At 38.4% G+C, this 23145-nt stretch overlaps 1 long non-coding RNA gene across 1 annotated transcript; it reads right to left on the bottom strand.

The window, feature by feature from the left end:
• Nucleotides 1-3288: 3288 nt before the first annotated feature.
• On the bottom strand, nt 3289-15274 carry LOC100938802 (uncharacterized). Its single transcript, XR_152009.3, has 4 exons — nt 15199-15274; nt 11402-11584; nt 6733-6872; nt 3289-6402 (listed from the first exon to the last, which is right to left on the bottom strand). It is a non-coding gene; the product is annotated as an uncharacterized LOC100938802 (long non-coding RNA).
• Between the last annotated feature and the right edge of the window lie 7871 nt (nt 15275-23145).

A 23145-nucleotide genomic window follows, 5' to 3' on the forward strand; every position in this document is an offset into this window, starting at 1 on the left:
TATCAAGAGTTTGCAAGTCTAAGACAGGGGAAAACAAAAGGAGGTCTTAGGAATCTATAAGATGTACTTCTATCAGTATGCCCAATACATCTATGTGTCTATGTGTTATGTACACATTTCACTACTAAAAATATATAAAAAGCTGTAATTAATTGGCTTACAGAAAAATAAAGGTGCTTAAATCCAATGCTTTATCAGAAAAAAGAAAAGACTAGCCAAATGCTTTTTCAAGTTTACGTGATTTAAGTAAAATCTTTAATAAATAAGCTAGCTTTAAAATTATTGGTGAAGTAATATTAGAAATGTCTTAAGAATTGTCAGCATACATTTTTGTTTGCATTTATGGATCAAGTCATTTCATATTTATCCCTGCCAAATACTGTAAGGTGTCAAAATTTGGCATAGGGTTACAAAACTATAAACTCAGCCTAAAACAGAATGATCTTTGTTTGTGTTAATTTTTAATAAATAAGACATTGATATTGGTTTAATGAAAATAGCTACATCTTGAATTATTTAGTAAAATTACTATAACTTCTAATCTTGTGGCCTTAGGGAGTCTAGTCCACAGGCAATAAGGTTTCTTTTGGGAAATGACTGTTATCATCTTTGTTTCAAAGCTAAACCAAACTAAGTTCCTCCCACAGTCAGTTCGGCCTATGCCCAGGAATGAACAAGGATAGTTTGGAGGTTAGCGGCAAGAGGGAGTCAGTTAGGTCATATCTTTTTCACTGTGTGAATTATAATTTTGCAATGGTGAGTTTCACAACTTTAAATGATGACTATCACAGTTTTCATAAATAATCTAGGTAAACAATTAAAATAATTAGGTAAATGTAATGGGATAAATACTTATAGATAAACTTGTCATAATTTAGAATCTAAAGTTGCATTAAATTAAATAATGGATATTTCATTATTTGGGTATTTTACAATGAAAATATATTATAGGAAAATATTTTTTCTAAAAAACAAAATGTGTCCTTTTCAAAAGGTGAACAATTTTTGTCTAATTCAAAGCTTATTTTAAGGTTATATATAAAACAAGATAAAAGAAACCAGGAAATGAGGCAGATGTAAAGAAAGTTGCAGAAATAAAAGGTATTTTTTGCTAAGAAAGCTCGAAGAGAAATAATTTTATATGAGAAAGAATCTTGTATGGTAAATTTAGTTCTGGAATAAGATGACTGGTTGTTTAAGAAAGAGGGGTGTTCAGGACAAACCAGAAAGTCCAAGCATGTCATGAATGATCTGTGTAAGCCACAATAAGAGGATTTATTAAAAAAAAAAAACTTTCAGCCGGGCACGGTGGCTCACACCTGTAATCTCAGCACTTTGGGAGGCCGAGGCAGGTGGATCACCTGAAGTCAGGAGTTCAAGACCAGCCTGGCCAACATGGCAAAACCTCATCTCTACTAAAAAATACAAAAAAATTAGCCAGGTGTGGTGTCAGGTGCCTGTAATCCCAGATATGCAGAAGGCTGAGGCAGGGAGAATTGCTTGAACCCGTGAGGTGGAGGTTGCAGTGAGCCAAGATTGGGCCACTGCATGCCAGCCTGGGTGACAGAGTAAGAGTCTGTCTCAAAAAAACAAAACAAAACAAAACAAAACTTTTATATGATCAAGTTGTGTATGATTAAAGGGAAATTATAATGGTCTTTCTAGAAATTGGGTTTGATGTTAAAAAACACACTTATACACTAAATAATTGATTAGAACAATAAAATTTTGTTAGGGGATTGATTTACTCTTTTTCTTTATTTTTCCGAGACGGATTCTTGCTCTGTCACTCAGGCTGGAGTTCAGTGGCATGTTATCGGCTCACTACAACCTCCGCCTCCCAGGTTCAAGCAATTCTCCTGCCTCAGCCTCTCGAGTAGCTGGGATTACAGGCATCTGCCACCACGCCTGGCTAATTTTTGTATTTTTAGTAGAGACGGGGTTTCACCACATTGGCCAGGCTGGTTTCAAACTCCTGACCTCGTGATCTGCCTGCCTCAGCCTCCCAAAGTGCTGGGATTACAGGCATGAGCCACCATGCCTGGCTGGATTTACTCTTAATAAATTGTAAGATATTTTAATTTTTTAACCCAAAGCTCAACTTTTATTGCATCTCACCATTTTTGGTTTTCTCTCCCCTTTTAAAAGGTGTAAAATAGTAATGCTCACCTTCATCTCATTTTCAGCTCATATAAGTTTTTTTTCCCTCAAGTTCTGTTTGTTGTGGCCTGATGCTAACAATACAGGTGTAAAGGAAATGTTTTCTTCCAACATAATATTTTGTGCACTGCTGAAGGTCTTTTGTTTTGCTTTTTGGTAACTAACAGATTTTACATTTTATTGAAATAATTCCTATGCCATTATTATTAAGTTTGGGTTTGTTTAGAAAAAAACTGAGATTAAAAGAAAATTTTTTAAAAATTAAAGGTATTACATCTGTGTATCTTTCTGTATGTGCTTTTAAAGTACTTGTGACATTGAGTTACAGGGCTTTGACTCCTGGGTCTAAAAAGGACACCAAGTCTTGCTAAATCTTAAACACTGACAGCAATTAAAGCCTCATCTTCAGGCCTGGTAGAAGAAGTCAATCAAAATAAACTGCATTCCTAAAACACAAGGCCAGAAATTAAAGCTACTCAGCTCCTCAAGGCCCAGGGGCTGTTTTGTGGAAGAGGTGTGTGTTTAAGATTGTAAGGACTGATTTGATAGAGAAAATAAGTTCAGTTTCTCCATAAATTAACTGTTAATGTCAAAGGCATAGTGATGTAAGATCATCATATGGTTCCCTGTGTAGGATTAACAAGGTTTTCTGGAAGCATTGACCAACTCCTTAATAACGGTTATAAAAGTTATAAAAGGCTTATGGAAGTTATATCTTATGGTCAGGATTAAAATTTTATAGATTGTGTATAAAATTTTGGAAAGCAAATTTAATTGGCTTCATGCTGTTTTTATTAGGGCTTGTTTGGGAAATTAAGTCTCCTCTCTAAAATAATGAAGGTTTTTGCCTTTTTTTTTTTTTACAAAAAAATCCTTGAGTTATCACTTTGGTTAAATAAATGACTTTTTACAATGACCTGTGATCTTATTTTATGATATCAAGTGTTTTCAACATTTGATATTTGACAAACTTTCCAAAATCAAATTATAAATTATGTCTTTTTCTGACCCAATTAATCCTTTAAGATATTATGTTCCCTAAAGTCCAAAAATGACATATTTGGCTTATTTGGTATAAAAATTATACAGGAAGCACTGTCAAATATGAAATGGTATTTGGTTTTCTTTGGGCTGTATTTGTATAAATGTGTTATTGGTATCTGTTCCAAAATAATAGGAAACTCCTAAAATTCTGATATGACTTAGTGTATGTTATCAGTAATTATAATTGTTATGTTAAATTATTGTATGCCACAGAGGTAACAAATTTTCTTGTCAACTGTGTCTTTGACTATGGCTGCCCTAAAACTTTTTGTCATCCATGGACAACTGTTGTCTTGTTTTGTTCCTCTTTTGAAGGTAGTTTTATAATCAGCTATAAAACTCTTAACATGTGTTCTTGAATGCAGTTTTCTGATAACTTTGGAGATTGTGACATTAGAAAAGAGGAAAAACTTTCAGGACTCATGGAGAGCTGAAATGTTCACGAATATCAAGCAGAACAGAAATTAACTGCATGGACTGAACCAGTAGAAGACTGAAGTAATCTTTTTGACTTTTTGCACAAAACGTTGCTGATCCTTTGTTTGTTTTTCAGAGCCAAGGAAACTTTTCTTTTGAGCTATTGACATCTTTTAACAAGTATACTCCTATGAACAAAATTTGGAGCTTATTTGTTTCTCTCTACCTGATTTCTCCAAAATCTGGAAACTATATGTAAGTATTTGTGACTTATGGCAATATAGTTATTTGCATAAGTGAAATAAGAATCTGTTTTTATTTGTAACAGAATACAATTGGAGAAACTGGTTATACTGAGTCTTTGGCTGGAATGGTGTGCTTTCCTTTAAGGTATTAAACTTGACTTACAGAGCCAATAAAAACCCCTTGGGGAAACTGGCCTCATACCTTGTCTGCACAGTCCCTGAACAGTGTTCCTGACCTGTGGTAAGTAAAGAATGTCACTTTCTGACAGGCCCAAGAGCCCTAAGTTATGTTGGGACTCAAAAGGAGAATAATTCACCCAACTCATAGGTATTTGATGGTAAAAATCCGTGGCTGGGCTTGGCTTTAAAAAAGCCTTATCTGAGATTCCTTCTATGGAAGAAGTCCATCAAAGCTAATTTTAAAAGCCTATGTGAAAAATAATTATTCTTGCTTCACTTCATACAAATAATCTGGCCAAGTATAATAAAGCAAATTGGTTCTTCTATGATTTGTCTTTAGTAAAAATGGGAAACTAGAGAGAGAAAAAATACGTTTCAAAAACTATAGTACACCTGTTGTTAGATTTTAGTCTTCCCTAATGTTTTTCTATTTTTATTATTTTCTACAGTTTAGACTGAATTCTAATTTTTCCTGGCTACAAGTCTCCAAAATAATGTTTTCAATTTTTTTCCTTCTTTTCCTTCCCCTCACCCCATTTTTCCTAATTTGAAATAACTGAAAACTAAGCTGCACTTTCTAAAGTCCTGCAAACTGAATCTAGACAACTTAAACTTCAGAAGAAAATAAAAGCAATCTATTTAGGTACATAAGCCACTTTCATACCTACCTACTGATGTATGGACTTCGAAGTAATGTGGTCTATATAGATTTTCTAGGATTGTTCTCTTGTTTGTTGTTTTTCTCCCTTCCTCCTACTATTTTCTCTTCACAGGACATGCTAAAAATGAGCTTTCCTAATAACTTGGGACCTACCCCTGTATGAATAAACTATCCTAGCCATGAGAGCAGAGACTCATTTTCTTCTAAAATGCTTTCTTCAAAAGATTTTTAAAAAGAAATTGGAAGAAGTGTGAAAGGAAAATAAATCTTGGGGCCCCAACATCACTAAGCTAAAGGGAAAAGTCAAGCTGGGAACTGTTTAGGGCAAACCTGCCTCCCATTCTATTCAAAGTCACCCCTCTGCTCACTGAGATAAATGCATATTTGATTGCCTCCTTTGGAAAGGCTAGTCAGAAACTCAAAGGAATGCAACATTTTATCTCTCACCTACGTATGACCTGGAAGCCCCCTCCCTGCTTAAGTTGTCCTGTCTTTCTGGACATAACCAATGTACATCTTAGATATATTGATTGATATCTCCTGTCTTTCTAAAGTGTATAAAAAAAAGCTTTGCCCTAACCACCTTGGGCACATGTCATCAAGACCACCTGAGGCTGTGTCATGGGTGCATGTCCTCAAACTTGGCAAAATAAACTTTCTAAGTTAACTGAGACCTGTCTCAGATATTTTTGGGTTCACATATTCATCCAGCCCTGGTGTACCCTCTGAAGTATGTTATGCCAGTGCATGAGAAACTGGTTATATACTTGCACCATTATTAACATTAAACTCTAGAGTACTTAGTGCTCCTGTCTACATTTCTTAAAAATTCAGTTTTAACAAATGAAAACTCAGATTTCTTAGAAGCTTTGTTACTACTCAATAGGAAATGCGGCATACTGTGTATTAGAACTGAGGGAGAATCCCAACTCTCGTCCCTCCTAGCTCTGTAATCCTAGGCAAACTACTCTGCTTCAATTTCATCATCTATATAATTGGGAGTGAGGAGAAGCAGTAAGTTGCTGAGTGGTTGTGAAGATCAAAAGTAACATATATGGAGCATCTGGCACATACTAGGAGCTTAATAATTTGGTACTTCTTTTACATCCATCAGGAAAGGTAGGAATTTCAGGAGACACAACGCTGCTAGACTGCAACAAGTAGCAGTGAGCTTGGAAAACATTAGCCCTGGATGCTTTTGCTGCTACAATGGTAAGAGGTCTCAAACTTTTCCAGAAAGACACTCTCCTCTTACTCAAAAGCCCAGCATTTGTAAAAGCTGGGGTTAACAGCTTTCAACAGGCCACCAAAAGCCACCTCGCTGGCACTTTAAATTTTAAAGTTTTGTGACTGCTACCAGTGTTTTTTCTGCAAGTATCATTCAGACATGCCTTCGCTGGCTCCTCTACCTTCTTCCTCTCCAGGCAGAAACCTGGATTAAATAAAAAACAGCTTGCTCATCAGCAGCAACCTCCATGGCCTTGGGTAGGGGCATTGTGGAGTCATGCTTCAAGGCTGGCAGGCCCCAGCTGTTAAGGAAAGGTAGGCCAGTGAGTTCCTCATCAGATAGTTGCTATGAAGGCTCATTTGGTGTGGGCACCTCTGCCCTGGCACAGCCAAACCGTCATCCTTCAGAGGAGTGTTCTGCCAAGGGGATGGGCACCAGACAAGTAGGTTGCACTGTTTGTCTTTGATCTGGAGAAGGAAAGGGAATCAAGACATTATTCAATATCTATTATGACCAGAAAGGCTTATATTTATTCCGCCCCACAAACTGAGTAAAGCAGAGCTTCCCAAAAAGTGTGCCCAGAACATTAATGTGCCCTGTATAGTTACCAAGTGCCAAAATGCCAATTACCCTCAGCCCTTGTGAAAGCAAAGCAGGACTTCATTCAGGTGATCAGAGCTCCCTGATCTGGTCACCTCTCACTGCAGGTGGCAACATCCTTTGCAGTAAAAATATTCTCATTTTCAAAGTGTACAATGTTATGAAAAAGTTTGGGAAAGACTACTATAAGGTATTACCTTGGTTTACAGAGGAGGAAGTTGAAGCTCACAGATTAGGAAGCACACCCAAAGATCACACTTGCAAACAGCAGAGCCAGTATTTGATTCCAGGTTAGTTTGCCTTCAAAGTCCAAGTTCATTCCACTTTCCTCACATTGCTGAAAACAATACAAAACCATAAAAACAATAACACCAGAAATCTGAGTAGACCTTTATGGTTTAGGAAGTGCTTTGACAGAAGAAAGGAAGACATAAGAGGTGATGGAAAGAACACTTCTCATATACCTACAATGTACCTCGTGCTTTACATTAAAAGTCTTATCTTTTTAACAGTTTTAATTTGTTTTGCATAAATTTATAGTAGATAAATAAACTTATGGTACATTTTTTACGAATTTAATTTGCTCTTTCATAATTTTCTCTCTATGCCCCACTACTTTATTTTTTCCTATTTATTTATTTTTGTATATTTAGGGGGTACAAGCGCTGCTTTCTTACATGCATATGCTGCACTATGGGCTTCTAGCATACCCATCACCTGAATAGTGAACACTGTATTCAATAGGTAATTTTTAAACCTTCACCCCTCTCCCCATTCTCCCACCTTTTACAGTCCCCAGTGTTTATTATTCCACTCTTGTCCCCGACTCCTTCTAATAACTGATTCAGTTCTTAGAGATACATTTAATGATAGAAACTGGACTTAATCCCATTTCTTTTGACTGCAAATTCTGGACCCTCCTTGCCCCAAGAGCAATGGAATAATTAATTCAAAAGAGATTTTCAACATAAAATAGTCATATTTACCGGACCAAGACTGTACAAAATAAACTCTTAAATTTGATGCTATTTTTAGGTTTTTTTTAATACATTTCTATTTCTGTCTGTATACCTTTTGATTTCCTAGTTCATAATTTTTGGGTTTCAGAAGGACATCTATGTCATGTGCTGGTGGAGGAAGATACAGGGTAAGACCAAATGGCAGATTGGTTAGGAGTTGAATCACCAATCACTTCAAGTAGAGGCTTGAGAGATTAAAGTAACTTGAGAGTTAGCATAGCTAGAAGACTCTCAAGTGATGATTTCTTTTTAAAGGAAATTGTCTCTAAATACAATCCTTAACGTAAATCCATGGAAATGAAACAGTATCATTTCATAATATAATTCACCAAAATTCATGGTATCAAAAATGAAAATTCTCTGTCTAGAGATGTCTCTCAAGCACACAACAAAGCCATTTTGTCCTGTCTAGGAAAACCCAATGTAACTTTTGTGACAGATCATGAACCATTTCCGTGTCCAGGGAACTAATCACTGCTTATGCTGTGTTCAGTAAGGTCAGGGGCACAATCCTGTAGTTGTAGGCATTTGTGATGGGGAAATCTGGTAGTTTTTCTGAGTCATAATTTGATTGCAATGGTGATGGCAATAGCTGAAACCTTGACTGTGAGAATTTGTCCTTGAAGATAAATTATTATTGAGGTTACATCTGGCACTATTTTCTTTTTTTCATTATGCAAAACAAATAACTAAGAATATGGTCAAACCCTTTCTCTACTGAAAACACACACACACACACACACACACAAAACCAAAACAAAACTAGCTGGGCATGTGAGCATGGTAGCGCAGGCCTGTAATCCCAGCTTCTCAGGAGGCTGAGGCAGAAGAATTACTTGAACCCGGGAGGCGGAGGTTGCAGTGAGCCAAGATTGTGCCACTGCACTCCAGCCTGGGCGACAGAGCGAGAGACTCCGTCTCAAAAAAAAAAAAAAAAAAAAGAAAAGAAAGAAAGAAATATTTTACAGTTGTTTTTAAATGTTTAATAGCTTGGATTATATATATGTTCATAAACCTGCTGTCAAGTTAGTACCAGTGGTGATCTGGATTGCAAGAAACTTAGTTTGAAAGTTTGGATGATATGTAAAGTGCCACAGTTATATAACTAAGGCAATTATTTGTCAGTTAGATTAAATTTGTGTTTGTTTATTTAACAAATACTAGGCACCCACTCTGTATGAGTCCTGTTTTCGGTGCTGGGGATATTGGGTGAATGAGAAAGGCAGCATTTCTGCTGTCATGAAGCTTTCCTTCTAGAAAGAGAAGACAGAAAATAAACACAATACATTGGATCACTTTAGGTGCCATTTTGAAATAATGGAGAGCACCTGTTGTTATGAATGTGTCAGACTGTCTTCTGGTTAGTTTTGCTAATAATTTACCTACAGGTGCAGTGACTCTGCAGGTCAAAAGAGCTGCCAGTTCTTAGAGAATTTTCCTTTGCTCCTGCTGAAGATAAAATTGGACAGTTATAGTAGAGAATTTTCTTTTCCCCATTTCCCTTCGAATAGGGCATACGGCATCCTTCTTAAATATGGAGTGGATTAATCAGCATGAATTGTAATTGAAAGACAGATGCTTTAGTTCTCTTTGAGAATCCCTAGTTTCTGTTATGAATCTATAGATCCTTAGAAACACAGTATTTAACCAATGCCTAAAGCCTGAAGGGTTTATGAGAGATTTATGAGATTTACTCAGCACACCAAAATAGTGTCATAATGTTAAAGAAATTTGACTGATATTTTAAATTGACTTACCATGTTGTTATGTGGTAAAGATTTTTATTTTTTTCAGAATTTACTTGGGATAAAAACAATAATGAGTGGCATGCCTTTGATAGTATTACACTATAATCTTTAGGAAGACCATGCTGATATAAAGTTCCAGGCACAGGATGGTAGAAAACATAGAGAATGTAAAACAAGAGGAAAAAGTACAAGTAGTCATGTTTTTCAGAAATCTGGTACATTTGATGATGTCAAATATGTAAGAAATAAATAATTCATATTAGTATATTACACTCAAAGTTGCTTATAAATCCTGTTTTTTTTTTCCCTCATAAGAAAATAACATAAATTCTGCTTAAAGACAGACTCCTCAATAAGGGTTTCTTCTCTTTTATCCATTCTTGTATTTTCTAGATGTAGAAAGGAAGTTCAGAGCCATTACATTTTAACTACAGTAATATGTTTTGGGGTTTCCAAGTTTTAGTTTTCAAGTTATGGCTGGTTTATACAGCTTCAGGGCTGTTCTGTATTCAGATGATTATAAAGTGATTGGTTTGAAAGGCCAACGTAAGTCTGCAAATATTTACTTCAACTTTCAAAGTCTGTTAGCTCAATTCACGTAACATGTTGTTGCATGATTAAAGAAAGCTGAGTTTCCTTTAACTGTACTTAGAAAGAATACTGTCGAAGTAATAAACAACAATGGCTATTATTTTTTTTTGAGGCTTATAGTTTTAGTAATCGCATTAGTAACTGCATTCCAGAGGTCCAGAGCTTAGAAGGACATACAAGCTGTAGTAGAGATTGCAAAAAATTACCAGAAATAAAAAAGGAGAAAGAGAGAGAGAGAGAGATGAAGAAAGGGAGAGGGGAAGGGAAGGGAAGACCAACAGCCTGGATTAGGGATTTGGATTTCTTACTTACTAGTTCATTCATTAAGTCATTCATTCCTTCTTTCAAAATATTAGTGTGCTGGTGATAAGACTTTAGGCAAATAAATGAACCTCTTAGCCGAAGTTCTGGGAAAAAATAAAAAAAATTTTTTTTCTTTTTTGAGACGGGGTCTTCCTCTGTCACCCAGGCTGCAGTGCAGTGGCACGATCTCAGGTCACTGCAACCTCCGCCTCCAGGGTTCAAACGATTCTCCTGCCTCAGCCTCCCAAGTAGCTGAGACTACAGGCACCTGCCACCACACTTGGCTAATTTTTGTATTTTTAGTAGAGACAGAGTTTCACCAGATTGGCCAGGCTGGTCTTGAACTCCTGACCTTGGGTGATCCACCCCCTCAGGCTCCCAAAGTGCTGGGATTAGAGGCATGAGCCACTGTGCCCAGCAAGATTTTTTTTTTTTTTTTTTTTTTTTTTAGTAAGAAAAACTGGAAAGGATAATAATTCTGTCTATGTCTCACAGTTATTGTGAGGCTTAAACAACAACATATATGAAAATGCTTTGGAAAAATTCTCTAGAGAAGAAAGTTCTCCACAGGTGCTATTAATAAAAGACACATGCCCATTTACCATCTTATTTCTGAAATCATATTTGAGGTATTTCAAGCAGCCTCCAGTGGGGCTCTGGCCCAGTAGCTCACAGTACAAGATGAACATCATGTTTATCTTGTGAGAAAGCTAGCAGAGTGTCTTAATATTTCAGCTGAGTATATGAGGGGACAGTTGGAGCAGAGCAATCTCTCTTTGATTAGTGCACAAAAACTACTGATTTGTATATTTAAGATATGATGTCTCATTGTATGGAATAAGTTGGGGAGATGATTCATCTGGAAAAGATCAAGGAGGCTGATTCATTTAATTCAGGGCTTATTTATGCAAAGCTGTTTTTGAATGTTTGCAGGTCTGGATCAAATAATTATGGCATTAATTGAGACATTAGTATGTGTTCATCATTGTGTTCAAATTCATAAGCATCCTGTTATTTAATTCTCACTACAACCATTTGAAGTGAACAATAATATCCTCATTTTGCCATTGAACAAAGTAAATTTTGATGACTTAAGCATTTTTTTTAAAGTTTACATATCTAGTAATTGGCTCAGGGCTCTCCTGCAAAGTTAGCTGTTGGCTCTGAGGACACTGGGGTCAGTGACCTGGGGTCAGTGATCTTACCCGCACCCCATCCCTATTTACTGTAGCATTTGCAGAAGATGCTGTGTTCCTTCTCACCTCCTTTGATGGTGGCATCATCCTGGACGGCAGCTCTCCCTCTAGTTAGGTCAGTCCATCTCTTGCTTCTCAGTGATGCTCTAGTTCCAGCAGTCAGTGAATACTTTGCAGGGGCTAATGGAGGAGCTGGGAAGTGTAGGGGTTCAATAAAAGGAAAGATGCAGAAAAAGGAGTAAAGTAAGGGGACTGGGGAAATATGAATAGATTTAATGAATATTTATTAAGTGCCTACTAGGTATCAGGTACCGTGCTAGGTACTGGGACAAAATAACAAGCAAAAGACAGGATATTTCTCATAGAGCTTATAGCTTAGTTGGGTGGGAGGAGACTAGTGTTAAATGAGGAGCCACATAAATGAATGCACTGTTCCCGGAATGAACCGAGGATCAGGCTGCTTATTCTCACGGCCCAATAACGAGATGCAGATAAACTGGGAAAGAAGAGAGTTTACTTCTGTAACTGGGTACAGAGAGAAGGCCGGGAAAATATCAGCAGACCAACTCAAAGTTACAGTTTTGCAGAGCTTATATACCTTCTAAGCTACATGTCTACATGTAAATGTGCATTCATCAAAAGACATAAGTTATTAATTTCTTCTAACCTATAGCTAAAGTCTGTGTCCTAAAGACCTTCCTTGAGCCTCAGTATATTTACTTAATCTAGATGGGTCCAGGTGCCAGAGGTAATTACCCTTATCTTGTCTCCTTGCTAAATCATGCAGGTTTAGGGAGTTCCTTCAGACCCCAGTAAAACTTGTTTAATCCTGAGTGGATCCTGTTAAGAATTCCTTTGTTATCTTGCAATGCTTCAAGGCCCAGGAAAAGCCTAGGCAAAACTCTCAGTGGGCTTTTGTTACCTTCCAGCCTTTGTATAAGGACACTGGCCCTATCACGTTTTTTTTTGTTTTTGTTGTATGTTTGTTTGTTTGTTTGTTTTCGAGAGGCAGTCTTGCTCTGTTGCCCAGGCTGGAGTGCAGTGGCATGATCTTGGCTCACTGCAATCTCAGCTCACTGCAACCTCCGCCTTCAGGGTCAAGTGATTCTCCCGCCTGGGCCTCCAGAGTAGCTGGGATTACAGGCACCTGCCACCATGCCTGGCTAATTTTTGTATTTTTGATAGAGATGGGGTTTTACCATGTTGGCCAGGCTGGTCTCGAACTCCTGACCTGAAGTGATCCACCTGCTTCAGCCTCCCAAAGTGGTGGGATTACAAGCATGAGCCACTGCGTCCGGCCTTCTATCAACTTATTTATTTATTTATTTATTTATTTATTTATTTTTTTGAGGCGGAGTCTTGCTCTGTCCTCCAGGCTGGAGTGCAGTGGCGCAATCTCGGCTTACTGCAAGCTCCGCCTCCCGGGTTCACGCCATTCTCCTGCCTCAGCCTCCTGAGTAGCTGGGACTGCAGGCGCCTGCCACCATGCCTGGCTAATTATTTTTTTTAATTTTTTAGTAGAGACGGGGTTTCACCCTGTTAGCCAGGATGGTCTCGATCTCCTGAGCTAGTGATCCACCTGCCTCGGCCTCCCAATGTCCTGGGATTACAGGTGTGAGCCACCGCACCCGGCCTCTATCAACTTTTTAATATTTAACTTAACACTCAGTCAGTGCTGAAACAGTTGTCATGGAGGCCTGCCTGTTCAGCTGTTAGTGAGACCTGGCCTGCTACAGCACAATTTAAAATTGTGATGTTTCATGACAGTGAAAGAGGGCTATGACAAAGAATAAGGGGAAGAAGATATAGTTTAGATGACAGGGGTGTGTTTTTCAGAAAAGGCCTCTCTGAGGAAATAGTGTTTAAAATGACATGTTTATAAACTATCTTTGAATACTGAAATACTTGTATACTGATAATTCTAAAATAATACAACTATTAGCCTTTGAAATTTGTAGTTAATAGTGGGAAATACATTTATTTTTATTACTTATGCACAGTTTTCTTGCCATTTTTAAAAGTAAATTGCAGATATAAGTGAATACTTCCATATATGCTTTAGTTATAAAAATTAAGGAACTACTATTTGATTATCTTCATATCACCTGGAATAAGCCATGAGCATTACTGATTTTTACAGATAAAATATCTCTTGTTTTGTGAAGCATTTTTCTATATTTCCCAATTAACTGTTTCTATATATATAATAAAAATTATCTTCTCACCATTCAATGTGTCTGTTTTAAGGTTAATATTGTACCAAATGCGGACTACTCCTCATTTCTAAAGCTTATGTAACCACATAGTGTTTTATGTCCAATAAAATGTTATTTATGTACTCGGTTTACAACATACCTAATTTTTCATAGAGGAAATGGACATTTTGGCAACTTTTAATGGTGACAAAATGAAACACTTAGAATCTTTTTTTAAAGAAAAATAAAATATGTACTTTCTACCTTTTGGATATGAATTTTCACTTGTTTTCTACTGACAATTACTTCTCAAATAGTGTACATTACAAATAAAGTTATCATAATTAGTGGGAAAGAATATTGATCGAAATATTTTATATTCCATCTTTACCTCTGTTCAAAAACTTCATGTAAAATTGTATATGTATATTTCAAAATGGAAAAGTAATGTTTGTAAGGATCTTCACAATTATCAAAGCATTAAATGTACCATTTATTTTTTATTTACTGAATAAAAGGGAAGTTTATTAAATGGTACAAATATCACATTTTCTCTGTTTTGATGCTTGTTCATTACAGTTTATAGTTTGTGTTATCTGAATCCAGGATTGTTTTATTTTTTTAAATAGAGATGGGGTCTCCTTATGTTTCCTGGGTTGGTTTCCAACTCCTGGCCTCAAGTAATCCTCCTGAATAGTTGGTATTATAGGCATGCATCACACCAACTGGCCCTTTTTAAATTATTATTATTATTTTAATTTTATTTTTTAAATTAAAAAAAAATTTTTCAATTAAAAGTAGATCTGCCGTTTGATCCAGCAATCCCACTAGTAGGTATCTACCCAGAGGAAAAGAAGTCATTATATGAAAAAGTTACTTGCACATGCATGTTTATAGCAGCACAATTTGCAATTGCAAAAAATATGGAACCAACCCAAATGCCCATCAATCAACGAGTGGATAAAGAAAATGGAATACTACTCAGTCATAAAAAGGAACGAAATAATGGCATTCGCAGCAACCTGGAAGGAATTGGAGACTATTATTCTAAGTGAAGTAACTCAGGAATGGAAAACCCAACACCGTATGTTCTCACTTATAAGTGGGAGCTAAGCAATGAGGACACAGGCATAAGAATGATATAATGGACTTTGGGGACTTGGAGGAAAGGGTGGGACGGGGGTGGGAGGGATAAAAGACTACACAATGGGTACAGTGTACCCTGCTTGGATGATGGGTGCACCAAAATCTCAGAAATCACCACTAAAGAACTCATTAATGTAACCAACCACCACCTATTCCCCAAAAACCTATTGAAATTTTTAAAAGAATCAAATACAATATAATAAAATATATAAAATTAAAAAATTTTTTAAATAGGAATGGGGTCTCACCATGTTGCCCAGGCTGGTCTCAAACTCCTGGTCTCAAGCGATCCTCCAACCTCAGCCTCCCAAAGTGCTGCGATTACAGGCGTGAGCCACCATGGCCGGCCAGATGCTGACTGGAGTTTGAATTCAGGATTTCTTTTACGATCATTGTTTATGATTAATGTTAGGAGTAAAATTTTTTTTTCAAAAAAGTCTTATTTAAATCGATGGCACAACTTACGATTAATGGCATTTTAGAATTGGCATCATATGGCATGATTTATATGTTGTCAGCAGCAAGCCTTGATTTCATCCACCTGGGGTAGAAAAGGAACTACTATTAAATTTTAATGTCCAGCTTTCCATGGTTCTTCTCCCCAGGCTGTGATCCGTTGACCTCTCCCTCATCCTCCACTTTCTCACGATTCTCGCTAGGTATTTCTGGGAGTCCTGGACGGCATGCCTTACACCGGGTTTATAACCCGCTCCTCCCCTGGCGGTACCTGCTGCTAGCTCTCCCGCTCTGTTCCTGGCCACTGCCCACTGCACTTCCGGTGGCCTTAAGGAGGATCACGTGAGACATCCCGGGGTCTGGCTGCATGCAGTCCCCAGAGGCTGTCTGCTCAGCACTGTTTAGTAGTCGGGTTCTCGGCGACTTCAGTTTAGTCCCCAAGGCTTGCTCTCCTTTGTCCAGGAGCAGCTCTGCTCAAAGCCAAAGGGTCTCCAGGTGTCTCAGGGAAGCTTCTGTCACAAACTTACTGCAACGTTTGTTTTCCAGCCTTCCACACACACACAAGTCTCCATGGAATCACAGGGCAGTTGCAACTCACTCTCCTTTCAACAGGAAAACTGCAACAGCCTCCCTTCTACCCAAAAGGCATCACGTCATTTAAAAGAATTGTGGAAGTCAGTGTGGCGATTCCTCAGGGATCTAGAACTAGAAATACCATTTGACCCAGCCATCCCATTACTGGGTATATACCCAAAGGACTATAAATCATGCTGCTATAAAGACACATGCACACGTATGTTTATTGAGGCACTATTCACAATAGCAAAGACTTGGAACCAACCCAAATGTCCAACAATGATAGACTGGATTAAGAAAATGTGGCACATATACACCATGGAATACTATGCAGCCATAAAAAGTGATGAGTTCATGTCCTTTGTAGGGACATGGGTGAAACTGGAAACCATCATTCTCAGCAAACTATTGCAAGGACAAAAAACCAAACACCGCATGTTCTCACTCATAGGTGGGAATTGAACAATGAGAACACATGGACACAGGAAGGGGAACATCACACTCCGGGGACTGTTGTGGGGTGGGGGAGGGGGGAGGGATAGCATTAGGAGATATACCTAATGTTAAATGACGAGTTAATGGGTGCAGCACACCAACATGGCACATGTATACATATGTAACAAACCTGCACATTGTGCACATGTACCCTAAAACTTAAAGTGTAATAATAATTAAAAAATTTTTAAAAAAAGATCCCATGTCATGAAATATTCTTCGATGTTTTTTCTAAAAATATTAAAGTTCTAGGTCTTACATTTATTGTTTGATTAAAAAAAAAAAAAAGAAGAATGAGGCAGGGCAGTCAGTAATAACAATGGCAACCACAATAGCTGTCACTCCATTTTGATGTTAGGAAACTCAACAGAGAAAATCAGAGAGGTTGAATGAGTTGCTCAAGGTCACAGACCTAAGAAAACCATGCTCAGGATTTGAGCCAAGGACTGCCTCTCTCCAAACACACCTATGCCATCTCCCATAAAAGGACTGGATTTTTTTCTGTTCCATGGCTGTTTTTACCTCTTGCTGAGCCTATCAGCTGAGGTACGCAGGGTAAGGAGTGGGGAAGCACAAACTCCTCCATGTGCAATGGGTTGAAACACCTATTCCACATTACTGCTGTTGTTGCAGCAGGGATAAAGGGGGTTGTGACCTACCAAAAGGCTCCTGAATTTATTTTTCAGCTTTTAGCTTATATTTTTGTTTCTATTGTACCATTTGACGCATGCACTTAAGTGCCTTTAAAAAGGAAACTCCAAACAGCTGAGAAAGAAACGTTATAAAATTGATGACTTTTTTTTTTTTTTTTTTTGAGACAGAGTCTTGCTCTGTCGCCCAGGCTGGAGTGCAGTGGCGTGATCTTGGGCCACCGCAATCTCCCTCTCCTGGCCTCAAGCAATTCTCCTGCCTCAGCCTCCTGAGTAGCTGGGGTTACAGCCACCTGGCACCACGCCCAGCTAATTTTTGTATTTTTAGTAGAGACGGGGTTTCACCATGTTGGCCAGGCTGGTCTCAAACTCCTGAACTCAGGTAATCCGCCCACCTCAGCCTCCCAAAATGCTGGGATTACAGGCGTGAGCCACCGCACCCAGCTTGATGACATCTTTTATGAAATCCTTTTTATGTTTTCAAGTGAATTTGAGTATCTCGTTTTATGTTTTCAAGTGAATTTGAGTATCTCGTTTTATGTTTTCAAGTGAATTTGGTCAGTTTTCTCCCTTGAAAGAACCAATGCAATGCAATTTATTCATTCAGTCTTTCTTTTCCTTTCTCTTTCCCTCCCTTCTTTCTCTCTGTCTTTCCCTCATTTATCATCTAGGAGACACCTGCATTACAGTGTTTGAAGCAGTTCTAAGCATTATGGGATACAGAGATGAATACAACTGATACCTGTCCTAGGATATTACAATGTAAAGAACTGGATCTTTAGAACAGAAGGCAAATACAGAAAAATTCTAATACCAATTATAAAAGGATAAATACTTAAGCAAATCTGATAAGTGTGATGTGTTTTGTTTTGTATATAGATTACTCTCCACTGAGAGAGAAGAGAGCAGGGCACTAGGGAACGCATCATGAGGAGATGGTATACAGGGTAGATTTGGAAAGATGGGTGAAAAGTTGTTATGCAGAGATGCAGCATGGGCAGAATTTGGGGCAGTAGAACCATCAGAAACTATATGATGGGGTCAATGAAGAAAAGGCTATACATGGTGAAATGAATGGAATGCTTACATCCCCCACAAATTCATATGTTGAAATCCTAACCCTTAAGCTGATGGTATTAGGAGGTAAGGGCTTTAACATGTGATTAGGTCATGAAGGTAAAGCACTCGTAATTGGGATCAGTGCCTTTACAATAGGGACCCCAGAGAGCTAGCTAAACCCTTCTATGATGCCAGGACACAGCAAGAAGGCACCCTCTATGAAGCAGAAAGTGGGCCTTCACCAGACATGGAATCTGCTGTGCCTTGATCTTGGACTTCCTAGCCTGTAGAAATGTCATAAATAAATTTCTGTTGTTTATAAGCTACCCAGGTTATGGTATTTTATTACAACAGCCTGAAATAGACTAAGACAAATGGTCAACAATAGATACTTAATTTTGATGGGATGTTAGTTTTTCAAGGTGGGTGAAAAAATAAGCTTAAAAAGGTAAGCCAAGACCAAACTTAGGAGACCTTAAATCCTTAAATGCCAGTCTTTGGACTGACATAGTGCCGTGATCTTGGTTCACTGCAACCTCCGCCTCCCGGGTTCAAGTGATTCTTGTGCCTCAGTCTCCTGAGTAGCTGGGATTATAGGCATGGTGTGCACCACCACGCCTGGCTCATTTTTCTGTTTTTAGTAGAGACAGGGTTTCGCTATGTTAGCCAGGCTGGTCTCCAACTCCTAGACTCAAGTGATCTGCCCACCTTAGCCTCCCAAAGTGTTAGAATTACAGTCATGAGCCACTGCACCTGGCCTGTTTTGTTTTTCCTATTTTCACTTTCCAGTTTTCCTGTTTGTTGAAGATTGGTCCAATTATACTCCTTAGTTTATTTCATACTTTGGCCAATGGTCTGTGTTAGGCTCTTGCTTCTCCATCATTCATTCATTTTTATTTTCTTTTATTTCTGCCTTTGGTTTCCATCCCCACCACCCACCAATGGCAGCAATTCTTGGGCACTTGATATTTATGCTTTTCTTTGTATGTGTTTTTATTATATAAATACTATTGTACGCATGCTTTAAAAATATTTTTCTGCCAATCGCGGTGGCTCCTGCCCAGCACTTTGGGAGGCTGAGGCAGGCAGATCACCTGAGGTCAGGAATTCGAGACCAGCCTGGCCAACATGGTGAAACCCTGTCTCTACTGAAAATACGAAAATTAGGCTGGGCGCGATGGCTCACGCCTGCAATCCCAGCACTTTGGGAGGCCGAGACGGGCGGATCACGAGGTCAGGAGATCGAGACCATCTTGGCTAACATGGCGAAACCCCGTCTCCACTAAAAATATAAAAAATTAGCCGGGCGTGGTGGCGAGCGCCTGTAGTCCCAGCTACTCGGGAGGCTGAGGCAGAAGAATGGCGTAAACCCGGGAGGCGGAGCTTGCAGTGAGCCGAGATCGCGCCACTGCACTCCAGCCTGGGCGACAGAGTGAGACTCCATCTCAAAAAAAAACAAAAACAAAAAACAAAAAACGAAAATTAGCCAGGCGTGGTGGCACGCCTAGAGTCCCAGCTACTCAGGAGGCTGAGGCAGGAGAATCGCATGAACCCAAGAGGCAGAGGTTGCAGTGGGCTGAGATCGCGTCACTGCCCTCCAGCCTGGGCAACAGAGCAAGAGACTCTGTCTAAAAAAAAGAATAATAAAAAGTAAAAATAAAAATATTTTTCATTATGGAAAATCTCAAACATAAAAAAAGTAGAATATTATAATGAACTCTGATGTATCTACCATCCAATTGTAATAATGATAAATTATTGTCAAATCTTGGTTTATCTCTATCCCCACCCACCCATTCCTTCCCCTCAGGTTATTTTGAGGAAAATCACAGATATATTATTTCATCTGTAAATATTTTAGTATAAATCTTTAAAAGATACGGGCTTTTTGGGGAGGAAACATAACTTCAATGCTATTATCTTTCTTAAAAAAGGTGGTAAAGGCTGGGCACAGTGGCTCATTCCTGTAATCCCAGCATTTTGGGAGGCCGAGGTGGGAAGATCTCTTGATTCCAGGATTTTGAAACCAGCCTGGGCAAGATGGTGAAACCTCATCTCTATAGAAAATACAGAGAAGTTAGCTAGACATGGTGGTGTGGGCCTGTAGTCCCAGCCACTTGGGAGGCTGAAGTGGGAGGATTGCTGGAGCCCAGGAGGTCAAGGCTGCAGTGAGCTGAGATAACACCACTGCACTCCAGCCTGGGTGAAAGAGCAAAACCCTGTCTCAAAAAAAAAATTGTAGTGAAAATTTTAAAAATATTTATTTATGGTATTCACATTTCCTCAGTATTTCTGGAAAATATCAGAGGATGTTAAAATTATTAAAATTTATAAATTTGGGCTGGGCATGGTGGCTCATGCCTTGTAATCTTAGCACTTTGGGAGACTGAGGCAGGTGGACACTTCAGTTCAGCAGCTCAAGACCAGCCTGGGCAATACAGGGAGATCCCGTCTCTGCAAAAAATACAAATAATCAGCTGGGCGTAGTGGCTCACACCTGTAGTTCCAGCTACCTGGGAGGCTGAGGTGGGAGGATTGCTTGAGCCCCAGAGGTTGAAGCTGCAGTGAACTGTGATTGCACTACTGCACTCCAGCCTAGGCAACAGAGTAAGACCCTGTCTCAAAAAAAAAAAAAAAAAAAAAAAAAAAAATCTATAAATTTGGTGAGTTGCCCTGAAGAGTTGGAACTGAGACTTCTTCGGGTATGTTGAGGCTGGTTCTGGGAACATTGGAAATACTGCAAACTGGAACCAACTGTTGCTACTGGAACAATACTGCTACTACTGGGGAGAATAGTGTTGGTGTGATGGTAATGGTTCCCCTTTAGATTTTTCAGTTCTTTAGAACCTGGCTAGCTCTGTTTCTGCCTCCTGTATGGACTCATCCTGATGCTACCAACTCATGTCTTTGTGTCTCCTCCTCTCCACTACTGTGTTTATATTACTTAGAATTTTAGTTCTGGATTATTATGCTATAAATATATTTTTATTTCTCTCTCTTTTCTTTGTTCATTTTTGAAAATAAAAACAGCATCTTAATTTCATATGTCTTTATCAGATAAAAATTTTATTTTTCATTTATTATGTTTTTTGTTAAAAAAACAGCTTTATTAAGGTATAATTGACATATAATAAACTGCAAATATTTAGAATGTATGTTTTGGAAAGTTCTAATATAGGTATACACTCTTGAAACCATTACCCTAATCAAGATAATGAGCATACTTATCTCTACCTTCCCCTTCCCGCCACCGCCAAACTTCCTTGTGTTCCTTTGTAACCCTGCTCACCCACGCCTGCCTGCCTGTTTCCCCTGTTCCCAGGCAACCACCCACCTTCTTTCTATGACTATAGATTAGTTGCATTTTCTAGAATTTTTTATAAATGGTTAAAACAGTATGTACTCTCTTTTATCTATATAGCATAATTATTTTGATGTTCACTTATGTTGTTGCATGGATCAATAGTTTATTCTTTTTATTGCTGAATAGTATTTCATTATATAAATGTGCTACAATTTGTTTATCCATTCGCCTAATAATAGACATTTGGATTATTTCCAGTTTGGACTATTACAAATAAATCTTCTGTGAACATTTATGTACAAGTCTTTTCTGAACATATGCTTTTTTTTCTCCTGAGGTAATTCTTTGGAGTCGAATGCTGGATCATATGGAAGGTGTATATTTCATTTATTTATTTAGAGACAGGGTCTTGCTCTGTTGCTGAGGCTGGAGTGCAGTGGCATGATCTCGGCTCACTGCAACCTTCACCTCCCAGGTTCAAGTGATTCTCATGCCTCAGCCACCTGAGTAGCTGGGATTACAGGCTTGTGCCACCATGCCCAGCTAATATTTTTATTTTTAGTAGCGATGGGGTTTCGCCATGTTGACCAGCTGATCTTGAACTCCTGTCCTCATGTGATCCGCCCACATCGGCCTCCCAAAGTGCTGGGATTACAAACATGAGCCATTGCCCCTGGCCTGTATATTTACCTTTTTGGGAAACTGCCAAACTATTTCCAAAGTAGTCATATTAATCTGTTTGCTTTGCTTGAGGCTGAGTAATTTATGCAGAAAGGAGGTTTATTCGACTCACAGTTCTGCAGGCTGTACAAGCACGGCACTTAGCATCTGCTCAGCTTTTGATGATGCCTCAGGAAGCTGTTACTCATGAGGTGTAGGGGGAACAGGTGTGTCACATGGTGAAAGCAGTAGCAAGAGAGATGCCAGTCTCCTTTAAACAACCAGCTCTTACACAAACTAATAGAGGAAGAACTCACTCATCACCAAGGGGATGGTGCTAAACCATTCATGAGGTATCTGCCCCATGATCAAAATACCTCCCACTAGGCCCCACCTCCAACATTGGGTATCACATTTCAGCATGAGATTTGAAACTATATAAGTAGTTGAGTCATTTTACATTCCAACTAACAGCATGTTAGAGTTCTAGTTCCTTTAAAGCTTTGGCAACAGTTGGTATGGTTAGTGTGTGGTGGTATTTTATTACGGTTTCAATTTCCATTTCCCTAATTATTATTGGTGTTGCCTGTCTTTCATGTGCTTATTTCCCATCTGTCTACCTTCCTTGGTAAAGTGTCTCTTCAAGATAAACCACATTGTGCACCATAAAATGTCTCAATAAGTTTAAAAGGGTTTAAGTCATATAAAGTGTGTTTTCGGCCACAATGTTATTACATTAAAAATCAGTAACAGAATGATATCTGAAAAATCCCCAAATATTTGGCCCCAGTGTTGCTGTTAAGAAATCTGCTGCCAAATCTTCTTGCATCTTTGGAGGAGATATGCTCTTTTTTTCCTGGAAGCTTTTAGTATTTTCTCTTTCTCTTTGTTCTTAAATGTGCAATAATCTTTCTAGGTTCTTAATCTCTCCTATTTGGCATGCAACCCTTTCCATCGGACTTCTTTTATCTTTAATTTAGAGATAATTGTTTTTATTATTCTCTTAAATATTTGTCCTCCCTTTATTTTCTCTTCCTTTGGACTCCTGTTTTCAGGATGTCAGCATGTCTACTTTTATCCTCCATGGTATTTAAACTTTTATTTCTGTATTTCTCTCTTTATCTTTTTTTCTGCCTTCTGAAAGATGTCCTCAGTCTGCTCTTTCAGTTTTATAATTTTTCCTTTGGCTGCATTCAGCTTGCTATTTATCCC

This window comes from Pongo abelii, chromosome 5 (assembly GCF_028885655.2).
Source record: "Pongo abelii isolate AG06213 chromosome 5, NHGRI_mPonAbe1-v2.0_pri, whole genome shotgun sequence".
Taxonomy (NCBI): domain Eukaryota; kingdom Metazoa; phylum Chordata; class Mammalia; order Primates; family Hominidae; genus Pongo; species Pongo abelii.